The 15,047-nt window shown below is 45.4% G+C and overlaps 1 long non-coding RNA gene across 2 annotated transcripts in view; it reads left to right on the forward strand.

Annotated features, from left to right (window-relative positions):
• Positions 1-376: 376 nt before the first annotated feature.
• LOC104910889 overlaps positions 377-15,047 on the forward strand; it is a 47,138-nt gene continuing 32,467 nt past the window's right edge. For both annotated transcript variants that reach the window (XR_002114603.1, XR_004159711.1), the window contains exon 1: positions 377-542. This is a non-coding gene — a long non-coding RNA (uncharacterized LOC104910889). The remainder of the gene's footprint in view (positions 543-15,047) is intronic.

Here is a 15,047-nt window from a genome sequence, read left to right on the forward strand (position 1 = left end):
AAAAGTTTCAGATTGGCCAGTGGGTTTGAGCCTTTTCCTCTTTTTTTCCTTAAATTTGTGAGCATTTTTAATGCAGCTGATAGTTATTTCACTTCTTATTCCAAGTAATGCACACAAAAGCTTTCCTTACTCGTGATTGCCATGGAATCTGTACTAGGATGCCAGCAGACAGAGACAATCTAGAAGTCACCTTCCATTGGAATATGCAGCTGGAGACCATAGGCAGACTTCGATATTTCTTATACGTTCAGGATCTGTTGTATGAGACAGCCCCCATCATTCACAATGAAGTTGAAACCTTTGGGGGCAATTAAAAAAAAAATGATTTGCTTCAAGTGGCTGATCTGTGAGAGCTGGCTCACTTAGCTTGGCACAAGCCAGTAACCAGGTGTTTCTCTCTTCCAGGGCGCATCGAGGATAATCATCAGCCTTAATAAGGATTGATTGTGTACTACCCATCGTCATCCTGATTAGATACCAAACAGAAGAGCTTTGGCCATTGCACCGAGGAGGTGAACAGTTGGATGAACGTCCCTGTTAAGGTACAGTGTGAACGTGATCCTGGTGCTTTGAATGTGAAAGCTGGGGCTGCTGTAGCACAACACCAGCCTTTGAAGGTGCAGAGTTTGCAGCAGTCTCATGTATTCACACCTCACAGCCTTGCAGCAGCCACTCTGTTTTCCCCAAGTTTGCTCATGATGAGCTAAGCTTTCTAAGGCTTTGATTTGATGCAAACCTTCATGAGTCTAGTATTTTACTTTTCCTTGAATGAATCTATCATTTTTGGAACTTTTAGTTCACGTTGCAAGTTGTACAGAGTTGGATGTTAATATTTGCTCTATTTTGAAAAGGGCTTTTCATAAGGCTATTTTTTTTTCTTGGTCGTACTAACCAACATTAGGTTGAAATTACCTGGGCACAGATGTTGCATAATTCTGGTGTGAATAAGTTTGTTAAGGAGGAAGAGAGGAAAAAAGAACAGAGCCTTTTTGATGAAAGGAGGGTCATGGAGTAAGAAGGAAGGTCATGAAATAAGAAGCAACATTACTCAGCATGATAGTGAGTTAAAAACCAGCATCCAGCAGGGAGGTTGTGGGCAGTTCTTGTGATTGAAGTTCTTCTAGGATTGTATAACAAATTCAGATGTGTGTTTGAAATCAGGAGATTCTTATAAACAGGGCTTTTCCAAAGCATTTTTTGTTGCTGTGGCTTTTATGTATGCAGATTCACACTGTCTAGAGATGAAGTTTGTGTATGTGGTTTGGTATTTCCTTAAAACTTTCACGTAGGTTCCTGTTGACACAGCAAGCTTCACAAACTTGACCAATTTATGGTTTCATGCAGAAATTCTTTGAATTCTTTTGCAAACCTGGTGTGATAACCTCTGTTCCAAACTGAAGTGAGTTGTTGCTTTCATGGGTGACTAAATGCTTCTCTTTGAATCTGGGATGCTTAGCAATGTGTTCCAGGTCTATTAGTGTGTGTGTGTGTGTGTGCATATGTACTCAAATGAATTTCATACTGTGTTTTACTACGTGTATTTTCTGTTCTGCTTGGCTTCCACTGGGCTCATTCTGCTGTTGCAGGTACTGTGAGCGGTTAGACCAAGCACAGCAGTGGATGCTGTTACTGTGTCACACAGATGCTGGTGGGCTTTTTGACTCTCGTGGACTATCGGAGAGGAGCATTGGGCTGAGTGGCTTTTCACTCTGTGGCTGTGAAATAGCCATTGCCACCTGGCAGTGTTATAGCACCGTTTTATGGGTTATTTTTTAGTGTTTCACCACACAGCACCTTGATTCAGATTACAAAGCATTCCGTTTTGGATGTTATAGTGGAAAACTACTGCAAGAAGAATACAGAAGGGAATCCTGTAGATGTATCTCTAGTCTTCTTGGGCATTGTTTTCTCTGGTCACATTTGCTTGTCACAGGCTACTTTTTTAGCAACGTCACTCATATATTCCTGGTCAGATTTACCATAGGGTATAGCAGTGGCAAACCTAGGGAGTTTGCATTTGCAGTGTGCAAGTAAGAAAGTTTCAAAGTTTAAAACCTCACTGGTTTTTCTCACTGGAAGCTTTGGGATCCCAAGTGTCTTAGGGCTCTCAGGTTGGACAGCTCCTCTGTGTAGAGATTCAGTGGTCTCATGGTTACGAAAACAACACTCTCAGATAACTAGTGATAGGATGAGAGGTAATAGCCTCAGGTTACGCCAGGGAAGTGTCAGGCTGGACATTAGGAATTGTTTCTTCTCCTAAAGAGTGGTCAGGCACTGGCACAGCTGTCCAGGGAGTGGTGGTGGAGTCATCGTCCCTGGACGTGTTGCAGAACTGTGGAGATGTGGCACTGAGAGATGTGGTCAGTGGGCACGGTGGGGATGGACTGGGGTTGGACTTGGTGATCTTAGAGGTCTTTTCCAACCTCAGTGATTCTTTGAACACTATTCTGTTTTTTTAATATCCATCAGTACCTCCTGTCTTGAGCTGCAGCATCCCATTGCAGGGCATTGTTGAGGGGTGAAACTCAGTCCTGCTGGATCCCCAGGGTTTGGTGCCTGCCCCACTCTATCCTGGACACGAAAGTTTAACCCAGCCACTCCTGGGTTTGCACAGCTTTTTTTCTAAAGAATGACTTCTCTGATCCCAGCAGGGTAGGAAGGAAGCACTGTGGGTGCTGCACAGAGCTGGCCAGGAAGCCCAGTGCTTTCTGGGGCACAGCTGGGCTCAGCTTGGTGCCGAGTCCTTCAGCAACCAGGCTTCCACAAATAGTCATGTTTAGAGAAATGTAGCACATTGTTCAAAAGCACTGTGGTATTTCAGTGTTAGGCTAGCAGAAAGGACGATTCCTTCAGAATCCACGAAGAAACTGAGCTGCAGGTCGGGAGCTGCATTTGAGGATCATTGCCAACAGAGCTTTCTTGGAAACTCTTCCATGTTTAGCAGAGTTGGAGGTCTCAAGTTGAACTCGAGATGATAAACCACGGAGGTTTTGGCAGGGTGACATGTTTGGATGCTTTGTTCTTGGCCTTTCTGGCTTGGACATGTAGGTGAACCCCCACCTGGGCTGGCTCAGAAACTTCTGTCCAAGTTCTTAGCAAGCAATTTTCCACTGAAAAGGGAAGTTCTTTAAGACTGAAACATGTTGTTTTTTTTTCTCTTGGATGGAATTCTCTAACCCTTTGGCAACATATGTTCTGGTTTTCTGATTCAGATCAGTGCTTAACTTACCCTATGGGGTCATCATTTTTCTTAAAACTGATGTTTTTCTTCCGTGTCTGCACCCTCTTCTGCGTAGTCGTGCAGCTCACCTGCCTGTTTGCACCTCTTGTGATACAAGTCCTACCTTTACATAGAAAATGTCTTATTTCTGGTAAATCCCACAGCAAATGGGGGTGATTTCAGAAGAGTACATGGAGAAGAGACAGCTGTGGACATAGCCTGGAGTGGCAGTTAGCCTTGAGCCTTGTCATGGTCTCTTTTTTTGTATGGATGTCCATCACTTTCTTGGAGTATTATCATTCAGTTTTTCAGAAAACTTTAACATTTATGTTCAGAAAGGAAGAAAAATCTCTCCCTTACTCCAAGGGCCATTTTATCACCTCTGGAATCCCCACGAGAGCAGTTTGTCAGAATACACCAGGGAGTGCTGAGCCTAACTGAGCTTGAATGCTCCATTGATTTGAGCTCATCTGTATCAGCAAGATACAATGGGAGCAAAAATCTTTTTATCAGTGACTGCATGGGGTTAAGAAGGAAGATTTCCCTAAGGTTCTTTACCACACTGTGTTTTCCAAGGAGGCCCTGAGAAAAGCAGCTGCACTCGGAAGCTGGTAACTGCAGGCAAGTAGCTGCACGTGCTGGTGTGCATACCCACATGTATGTACCCAGTGCTCTCCCAGATAGCCTACAACCAGAGAAAATGGAGATAAAATCAAAAGACATGTGATGTTAATTATGTTTTCAAGGCAGTTGGAGATTGGTGGAAAAATGCTGGGTTGAAACCTTGTGGGATTTGCGTCCTCCCAGCGAGGTTTCTCCTTGCAGCCCTCCCAGTGCAATTTGGTGCTGGGTGTGGGAGGAAGGCTTGGTGGCTGTGGCTGTCACCTATTGTTGAGGTCAGATGATGACAGCTTTTGTGTTTTGGATGACACAGATGTTACCAGCAAAACACAAAGCAAATGCTTCTTCGTGTCCCGTGCTGGATGTATCCTGTCATGGTGGAGGAATGTTCTTCAAACTGCGCAGCAGAAATTTGAATTCAATAGAAGTTTTGGCTTTAGATTCAAAAGCAAAAAACAACCATTCTGAAACACGACTGAACTTTTTCTTCTACCCACACTCTTTTCCCTTTCTTTTCATCCTCACCAAAATCTGGCCCGCGTTTTGGGTTTGGGACAATGATGAGGTTGCCAGTCCAACTTTGCATGCTGAATGAGCTTCTCAGAAGCAAAGAAGGCAATTCTGAGAAGTCTTGGATGTCCCTTTTCTTTATAGAAGAATAGGTAAACACCCAAGCTGACAAAGGCCGGATGTTAGACACTTGGAGTTTATGGGTAAACCAGTGTGGATTAACCAAATTACAAATCAGTCCATTGTGATGGTTAAGTGAAGTGGATTTTGTGATGGGAGCTGAGGAAACAAAAAGAACAGCCATGTGTAAGGACCCAAAATCAGAGAGACCACAGCATGAAAACCTGTATGGGACAGGTTTTCTTGCCATGCCCTTCTGTGTTAGAGTGATCTTAGGCCAAGAACTGGCTTCAGATTTTTTTCTGATCAACCTTTTGTGCCTACAGACACATTATAATAGTGCTATCAAATGTGTTACTGTGCTGAAATTGCTCTGCACATCTTTGACTTGGACTGGATGACCTTTATAGGTCTCTTCCAACTCAGATGATGCTATGATCCTCTGATGCATTTGTGGAAATCGTACTTCACCAGTAGATATCATTTAAAGGATAACACAAGCTTGTTTTATATCCGTTAAGATGGAAGGTCTTCCTTCAAAGAATCATGACTAGACCAAGTCAGTGCCTCATAGCAGATATAAAGGGGATAAAAAAGGTCTTTGGAATGGTCTTTCCCTCTGGCATCTTCACTCAAGTTCTACAGTAAGTCATGCCAAGGAGGTTTTGTGGAAAGGCGAGATGCAGGAGCTGATATGACTTCCCTAGGGGTGAGAACTTCTAGAGCTGAGACCCAAACACTAATCTCTTTAATTCCAGATCAGCGCTTCACCATGAGATAATTATTCTGTTTGATTAATCCACGAAATGCCTGTAAAGCCATAAGGCTGTGTATGCATTGAGAAAACCAACTACAAGCCCTCCTTTGAGCCGTTTGCTGTCCCCACCACCTTCCTACTTGAACTGCCCTTTGAGTACAAGTGCATGCATCATCAGTGCTGAAAAGCTCCACATATTGCTTGTTATTCATTATTTTCTCCTAAGAGTGAGTAAAGTTATGTTTGTTAAGCTTAGTTTCCTGAGGATCCAACAGTGGTAAGAGAAGACAGCCTGCATTTACCCTTCTGTCCCAAAGAACCTTATGAACCATCAAGCAATCGCAGCCACATTCAGAGAACATCAAAGTCTTCCAGTTTTGCAAGTGCTGCGAAAATTGAGAAGCAGGGAGGTTGAATGGAGAGATCAGAGCACTTCCCAGGCTTGATGGTGTTCTGTAGCGTAGATTGACTTCTTCCCTGCTGCTGGGTAATCCACGTCTTTAGGATGACACCGACTTCCCACGTGAGGTCACGAAGTCACCAACACCGTGTGAGTGATGCTGGGCAATCATTTTGCCCCTCTGCTGCCTTAAACTCTTAGGGAATGTATGGATGGCTTCTTTGCTCACTCGGAAGCACATGCTGCCTCTTTTACAGACATTAGCAGATTTACAGCCAGCAGCTCGCAAACTTAAAACGCTGTAAATGCTGTCAGTGCCCCACGGCTGGAGACCTTCAAGTGTCTAATGCACCACGCTGCAAGCTGTGAAATTGGAAATTCAGCACTACTTGAATGCTTTTAGGTGGTAAGCAGCAGAACTAATGAAGCTCAGCATGCTAATGAGGGAGGTATTTATCGTCAAGTGCAGTGCTGCTAGGGAGTAGGCAGCGTTCAGCTTCACCCTTGGAATCCTTCTGGGAGGCTTGCAAGCAAGCTGCATTGCAGCAGAAGGAGAGTTGCCAGCAGCGGATCCTCCAGAGGGAATCCTGGTTCAGGAGAAAAAACACAACCAGAGGAGCTCCACAGAAATGGCCCAGAAAATAAAATCCTGTGTATAATTCATAAAAGAGCTTAAGGAAGGAAAGAGGAGTGATGATGTGGAACTGATTGTTCTTGCTGGGTAGAAAGTGAAGATGAAACTGAGAAGAGACCCAAGGCAGTAGTTTGCCCCTGGGATAAGAGAGATTCTAACAGCTTATACAGTAGCAATTGGGAGTATCCAAAAATATTGGCATTTCCACATTGGAGAACTCCTCCCTTCTCCAGTGCTGCTCATGGGAGTCACTGTCATCCCTTAACTTTAATTGGAAAATGTCAAACTGAGTGAATGTGTTGCTTTTAACCTTCTCTATACTTGGATGAAAAGCGTTTAGAGCTGGAAGCTGGCATTACTGTCTGACTGGAGGAGGCTTCACTGGGAGGAAAGGCTCTTTTCTAAAGGCAGGACTTGAGAAATACGCTGGCTTTTATTTTGTTTTTATTTCTTTGCATCACTAGGGGCTCTCTGGGAGGGAGGAACCATTTACACTTTTCATATTTGTCATCTGGGAGGCTTAAAAGGAGATTACTTGGGAGAATTTTGCTTGCGAGGATGAATGTCAATGAGACAGAGCTCCCATCCGAGGGGGTGTGGTGGCTTCTGTGGCTTTGTATTAATCACCACCAGCCCCAGGAGGCAGGGTTAAGGACAGCAAACCTCAGCCTTGTGTGGTCTGACAGCTGAATGACATGGAGCCAAGATGGACTCCTGAGTTTCTGTCTGAGTGGAGTAGGGCGGCCAATGGTTTCAGTTTAGATACCCTTAGCAGTGCATCTACAAACACAAATTCTGCTTCAATTGCTTCGCATCTCCGCATCTAGCTTGGGATGAGCTTAGTTTGTTTCCAGCCAGAACACGAAATTCCTGCTGAACCGCATCGTGCAGAACTCAGAGCCACGCGTTGACGCGGCGTTGGTTGGGAACACGAAGAGTTGGAAGAACGTGGTGGGAAATCACAGCAACCAATGCCTGTTGGCAACCAGCTGCCAAACCTGAGTCCTCTGTGAGCACAAGGTTCTACAATTATAGCAGCTTTCCCGGGTCAGGAAACGAATGCTGTGACTGCTGTATTCCTGTGTGCGATATTTATGACACACAATGTTATCTTTGTAATTGTTACGTCTGCTTTTATGTAGTGCAATTAGGGTGGAGCTGAGGTTAATGCTAATGTTAATCGTTTTCATGTTCCTAATTTAGACTCCAAATGCTTTCCTTCAGCAGCGATTGAGTAACAAAAATTATTCATGCTATTGTCCTGCTGTCACATCTGTCATGTGATGTGGGGAGATGGCAGCAGAAATCGCCTCGATCCTGGATTTGCCCACTGAAAAGATCCTGCACATGAGCTCTGCAGTGTTCTCCTGCTTGAACCATGCTGGGAAGTCCTCTGGGTCTTAATAGATGGAGCTGCTGTGAAACCGAGCCCTGCGCTTCAAGAGGCATCCATCTGGATGGGCTTCAACCCAGCTGAATTTTTGCTGAGGCACAGGAGCTATTTATGATAGACTGGTTCAGAGAAACTCTCCTCTGATGTGGGGCTACTGTTGTCCTCAGCTTCCTAATGAGTTGAATTACGTATTTTTGTACTAATTTAAAGTTAAAATCATACTGAGGACCAATCAGCTTGATTTTCTATCAACGGCAATTTTGCAGCCATCTTCTTTGGCCGGTTGCAAAAGAAACACACGCAGCCATTTTGCAGATGGTCAAACTTTGTTTTTTTTTACGTTGTGTCCACAAATGAAAGACTTCTTTGCTGAAGGCCATTTGCTTTTCCTGCAACCAAACCAAAGGGTGTGAATGGCTGCGCTCACGGAGCACCAGAGAGTTGGCTGAGTTATGAAAGAAACAACTTCTAAGAGAGCTCTTCATTTTGTGCTTCCTCAGTTCAGAGCTCCAAGCCTTTCACAAAACCGAGATGCATCCCATGGGGCCAAAGCCATCCTGGAGTGGTGGTTTGAATGACTTAAGTATCTTTTTTTGGTCTGATTTGTGACTTGTTTTAATTTATTGCCTCCTCTGTAAACCACAGATATGTTTGTCATTTGCAATTACATGGTACGGAAAAACAAACAAACAAAAAAAAAAAGCAAAAAAGCTTTATTTGGATTTTTAATTCATTCTTTCTCCTTGCCTTGGCGTTTGGTGCAGTCAATTCTTTTCATGAGAGAGCTGGGTTGAAATAGTTGCTCAAATGGGCACATGAGAGGTGGAGGCGATGCAAGCCCAAGGATAATAATGAGTTTTATGCCTTTGTTGAGATTGATCCAAGGAATGTTTAGACATTGTCTTGAGGGATATAGCTTAGTGAGAACTATTGGTGATAGGTGGACAGTTGGACTGGATGATCTTGTAGGTCTCTTCCAACCTTAGTGATTCAATGATTCTGCTGCACTTTTCCAACAAGTCTGTGTTGCAATGAGTATTTTAAAATTGTACCTATTTTTTTTTTTAACCCTATAAATCCTCTTCCTATTTTATTTTAGTTTTTACATCTTAAATTTAACCTACAAGAGCTGAACTTTGGGTTATCCTTCCCAGAGCTGCAACTAAAGTAGGCATAGTGCATCCAAAGCCAAAGGTATCCACTCTTCACCTAATATGGTACCTGGTGATGGGATCACCAAATGCACACAAAACAAGACTTCTTGTTTAGTTGTTCTAATGCAACTTTAAAATCCCTACATTGGAATTCCCATGCCTGTGTCACAATTTTTCTGCTTTACTTAACCAAATCTGGTAGATTTGGTCTCAGAAAGAGTGGTTGGTTACTGGCACTGACTGCCCAAGAAAATACTGGGGTCACCATCTCTGGAGGTGTTAAGAACTGTGGAGATGTGGCACTGAGGGACATGGTCAGTGGGCATGGTGGGATGGGTTGGGCTTGGATATGGGGATCTTTGAGGCCTTCTTCAGCCTTAACAATTCTGTGATTATATGTTCATTTTTGAAATGGAGAGAAAATTGTGGTACAAATCCAGGTTGATATTTTAGTGACAAAATACTCTGAACAGATTCAGAGAGCGAGCTTTCACATTGCCATTGATCAGTCTCTCACCAGGGCAGGGAGCAGAGCATTACATGGGTGGTTCTGTAAGGTTATTGAGTGTCTAAAGAAGGTGCAACCTGCTGCTTTCCCAAAAAGTTTTATTTCGTAGAACTCTTGTTCTGATGACTTTAAGCAGCAGTGTTGGCTTGGCAATGATTTCAGGATGCGGTGTCGAGGTGCCAGCCCTTACGGGGACCGTGGACACAGTGCTTGGGCTGCAAACAGTGGGAAAAGTGGAGTTTGTCAAGAATATTTTATTCAACTTTAAGAATATAGTACTGCAACTGCTTTCCTAGAGTTTGTGCAAAAGTAATGCGTGCCAACATTAACCGCAGTGGAAATGGGAGAGGGTTTAGTGGGAGAAAACCAAGTTCTCGCTAGGCCATTATTATAGGAGCTTAATAATATTTTTATTAGGAAAAGCATTGCTTGGGTTTCCTTATGTTTTCTATGTTGCTGTCACTTGGAGCTGCCTTAAAACTCTTCTGCCTTATTCATGGAGCAGCCTGAGCTGGTGGGTGGCAACCAGCCCAGGCAGTGGTTGGAACTGTATGGGCTTCAAGGTCCCTTCCAACCCAACCATTCTGTGATTCTATGATTCTACAACTCTGTGAAGCCGTCGGTGCTTCTGATGCCCTTAGATGTCCTCATCCTCTGATGTTTAAAGGGTTCAGTGCTGTGTTTAGTGAAAGACTTCAGGACTGGAAGCTGCAGGTCTCTTGGCAGCACTGGCTTTCCGGTAGGAAGGTACTTAATCACCGTGATGCATCGAAAGGAATAGTAAAAGCCTTTGCTCATAAAATAGGAGTGAAAAATAAATCAAGTTGATTTATGCAACAGCGTGATGGTACTGCTGGAAAAAAACCCGTGCGGACCTCAAAGATAATGGGAGCAGCACTGGGTTATATTTAAACAAACTTTGCCATTGCCTTTTTTTTAATCAGATAGGGAGAATTGCGTGGGAAGAAATAATGGTAGAATCTATGCTCCTCTATCAAGAAATCCCTTAATAGGTTTCACCAAATATTTTCACAGTGAATTGAGATTGCAGAGGAGATGAGATGATAGGGCTTAAAATGCCCCGAGGTTCCCATGTGAGGGATGGTTAACGGGGTGTTATCGGGGAGATGAGGTGATGCATGCAGGATTAATGCCTGCCTGTTTGCTTATGGGAAGCAGAGCCCTGAGATGGAAGAGGTGGGGATATCAACACTGGGAGGAGCGTTGGTGCATGTGCAGCAATGAGAAGCTGCTTCCTGAGCAGTGAAAGGATGGATTCTACAGGCACTACAGGTTGGAGTCGTATGGGAGGCTGTGGATGCCCCATCCCTGGAGGCATTCAAGGCCAGGCTGGATGTGGCTTTGGGCAGCCTGTTCTGGTAACCCTGCACGTAGCAGGGGGGTTGGAACCAGATGATCACTGTGGTCCTTTTCAACCCGGGCCATTTTGTGATTCTATGGGAGCACCATCCTTTCTATTGCTGGTTGCATTCCCCTTTTTGTTGGGTGATATTTATTGTTTCACTTGGCTTATAACTTCCTCGTCGGTGCACGGGGGCGTGGGAGGGGGAAGGAAGTGACAACTTGCTTTCTTTGCAGGACGGTTTGAAGACCTGCAGATGAAAGGCTTGATGCAGGAGCCAGGTGTTAGTGGAAGCGATAGAAATAAATGCACTTTTGAAAGCAATTCCTGCAGGTACAGCAGGTGAAGTAACCTGAAACGCAGCACTCGGGGTGCAGCAAAGGAGCACTCAGGAAGATTGCAGCCCGTCCAGTTTTGCTTCGTAATGTTACACACCCCGGAAAAGAGCCTGGTTCTTTCCTCTTTGGGGTTTGCAGTGGTCGGGTGGCACTCCTGAGCTCCTGATCCTGGAGAGGAATGGTGGGAGCTGCAGGTTTGCTTTGTTTGCACAGTCACAGAGCCCTGCTTCCCTTGTAGTACAGCAGGAAGCAGCTGCTTGGTGGCAGGGCCAGCCCTGTTTTCTCGACAGCACTCTGACAAAGCCATGTCCACACCGAGTCCTGCTGGGAAGGGCTCCATCGCCCCTAAGCACTCCCAAATTCCTCCCAAAGCGAGCCAAAGCTTTCTAATCTCACCCCGAGCCTTGTTTTTTTCCCCACTACACCAAAATAAGAATTAAAAAAAACCCACAAAAACTCAACCCTTTTCTGCTTCTTTCAGTACTGTTATATAAAATGTGGCTGTCACACCCACCAGCTTCCTTTTCGGTTCTGCCCGGCTCGGTGTTGCTGAGCTTGGGGTGCCTTCAATAAAACGTTTTGTGCTGGGACGTGGCAGCAGCAGGCTTTCCTACTGACACGACCAGACTCTCAATGTGACATTCAGGGCTTTAAAACACTGCAAACAGCTTTCTGACAATAGCTGGTGTTGTTCAAAGAGCGACATAAATAATCAAGAGGATTTTTTTTTCTTTTCTTTTCTTTTTTTTTTTGTGCAATCTCCGCCGGCTTTGCCTGAGGGGCAGCAGCTTGTTTGCATTGACAGCACTGCAAGAGTGATGTTTCGTGCAGGGGAATGCGAGAATCATAGAATCACAGAATGGCTTGGGTTGGGAGAGACCTCAAGGATCATCAAGCTCCGATCCCCCTGCTGCAGGCAGGTCCAACACCCTCCACATTTAATACCAGACCAGATTGTGCCCCATCCAACCTGGCTTTGAGCACCTCCAGGGATGAGGCATCCACAGCCTCTCTAGACAGCTTGTTCCAGCACCTCACCACTTTCATAGTAAAGAAAAAGGGTGAAGTCAAAAGGAGGGGACTTCATGTCGTGATCTGGATGGTGCTGGGATGTTTCTGAGATTATGGAACCAATTTTTTGTGTGTTTATACCATCACAGGCTGGCTTTATGGCATAAGCTTTAACTGATCACTGGATGCTTGGAAAGGTAGGATCACTGGGCAGCAGCCTTGGTGGTTGTGGGTGGATGGTTGGACTAGATGATCTCCGTAGTCTTTGACTCTAGAACAGGTAAGCTGGTTAGTGGGCACCTTTGGAGGTCTCTAACCAACCTCGTTAGGGCAGGATTGTGTTGCTCAGGACTTCATCCATTGAAAACCTCCAAGGATGGAGGTTGTACAACTTTTCTGGGCAACTTGTTTTCCTCCTTCACCAAACTAGTGTTGATAAGGTTTCTCTCCATAGTTTGGGTGTCTCTTGTTTCTGAATGGGGCAGGAACCCTGGGGACAGAGGGCACAGAGAAGGCAGAGACACTGAATGCCACCTTCATTTTTCACTGCCAAGGCCAGCCTTCAGGAATCCCTGGTCTCCTAGGCCAGAAAGTATGGAAAGAGAAGTAGTTTCTTTAGTCAAGGGGGATCAGATTGGAGGTCATTTAGGGAAACGTGGCATCCACCAATCCACGGGCACCAATGGGAGCTGGTGAACACTATTGCTGGGTCACTCCATCATCTTGGAAGGGTTATGGAGTACAGGAGAGGTCCCTGAGGACTGGAAGAAAGCCAGTGTCACCTTGGTCTTCAAAAAAGGGCCAGAAGACCTGGGAAACTACAGGCCAGTCGGCCTCACCTCCATCCCTGGTGATGGAACAGCTCATGCTGGAGGCCATCTCTAAGTATGTGGGGGAAAAGAGGGTGATCAAGAGTAGTCAGCATGGATTCACCACAGGGAAATCACACTTCATCAATCTGACAGCCCTCTGTGTGAAGACAACGGGCTGGTTAGACGAGGGGAGAATAGGAAAAACATTTTTCTAAGACTTCCTTGCTTCCAATCTTGCCATGCATTCCTGTTGATGCTCATAACAGTGATACAGTGCTGCTGCTGTGATGCCAGCATCCTCTGTCAGTGAGGCATTTCTTGGTGCTGTGTCCTGAATAGGGGACAGAATTGCTGCTTTTATTCTTTGCTTTCCAACATGACTTGGAGTATTTTTCTGTTCTTTCTGGTAATTTATTACAAAAAAAGTCGAGAACATCAACATTAGAGCAGCTGATTTCTTGGTAATTTCTCCAATATTATGGATATGGCAAACTATAATACATTCACTTTGCATACTGAATATGTACGCTGAGGAAAGAGCATTTGCTCTTCGTTTTGACTCAAATCAACTCCAGCCTCATCTATTGAAACTACTTCTTCCTCCAAGCAGACTTAAATACTTACAAAAAGAGAAACCACTCCAGAATGAAGCTTAAACTGGAAAGGGAGTGCTGCGGCCGTGCCACACTCGGCCCGGTGCGTGCCGTGGGTACAAATGAGGCTGGTGGTTTTGTCCTGCTGATGGATTAGGCACAGTTGCTACTGGTTACCTACACGGCTTATGTCTGCAGGGCTCTGCTTTTCAGCTTTCCCTCCCCGAAAGCATCGCTGGGGCTGGGAACTGGATGGGGTGCCACTGAGAGCTTCCACTTTGTGCTCGTCTCTTAATGTCACTTATGGGGCAGTTCTGCAGTTACACACCCCCAGAGCATCCAGAGGAGGGATGGGGGTTAAGAAAAGGTTCTGCCCCACGGAGCGTTGGGCTTGGGATAGGCTGCTCATCCTAAACTGCTGGAGCTCAGGGATTGTTGGGGCACCGCTCTCAGCTATGGGGTTTGGGTTTGGGTTGGAGCTGGGGCTTGGACTCAGTGATCCTTGCGGATAGGAAAGGGCAGAATGACACCCACCACCTGTTGTCCCAGTGCTCAGGTTGATTCCCCCTGGAAAATAGCCCAAGTATGGAAGCTCCTGCATCCCACCCCCAGCTTATGATGAAAGCAGTGTTGATGACCCAGCTCCAGCCTTGTAATATGATGAGCTGGGAAGATGTGCTCAGCTTTTATCCATTTTGCCAGTGTTGTCAGGTGAGGTGCTGGCACAGGCTGCCCAAAGAAGCTGTGGGTGCCCCATTTCCAGGGATGCTCAACACCAGGCTGATTGGACCCAGGGCAGCCTGACCTGCTGCCTTATCTAGTAGTTGTGCAACTCTACCCCCAGCAAGGGAATTGGAATGAGCCTTAAGATCCCTTCCAACTTAAGCCATTCTATGATTCCATATAATTTCTTTGTCCTTGAGTGTAGAGCTGGAGAGCAACTACCACTCCCTTGCTTTGCTCTAGGCGACCACATGCTCCTCATCCCCCTCTGCTGCCAGAGATATTCACAGCCCTTCCTCTGTGCCGATCTCCAGCTCTGCACTACACTGGGGATCATTTCTTAAGCCATGTTGTGCAATACGGAGCGTGATCCCACACGCATTTTGTGAAAGCAGAAGAGGATTTTGTGTGTTGCACTGGAAAATCAAAGCTGTGTTTGGGGGAACTTGTGGTCTGATGATCCAGTCGGACGAGCTCAGCTTTCCCTGCTATTTAAATATACTCTCCCAGAATTATAATGGTGCCTGGCTCCATGGCTATGGTTTAACTCTTTAGGAGTGTGCAGGATTTCCCTGCTGCCAACCTGTTTTCCTGAAGGTAGAGCCTTCATTCAAATGGACAAGAATGGCAAGAGAAGAGAAGCAGATCAGGGAAAACCATATATGTTTGTTTGTTAATGCTACAGGCCAGCAGTGCATCCAGAAAAAGGAACCCAATCTCCTTTTTCCTGTGCTTGGAGCACACCAAGGAGGTGGGAAACAGATTTCTTTTTTCTTTAGGAACGTGAGGAGTTTATTGCAGCTGCTGGTCCTGGCAGCCTGGACACATCTATGCTCTGGACAAGGTCCTGCCTTTGCAGACGCATCCCACTGTCCAGACTTGGTGAGCAT

Source organism: Meleagris gallopavo, chromosome 4, assembly GCF_000146605.3.
Source record: "Meleagris gallopavo isolate NT-WF06-2002-E0010 breed Aviagen turkey brand Nicholas breeding stock chromosome 4, Turkey_5.1, whole genome shotgun sequence".
NCBI lineage: Eukaryota > Metazoa > Chordata > Aves > Galliformes > Phasianidae > Meleagris > Meleagris gallopavo.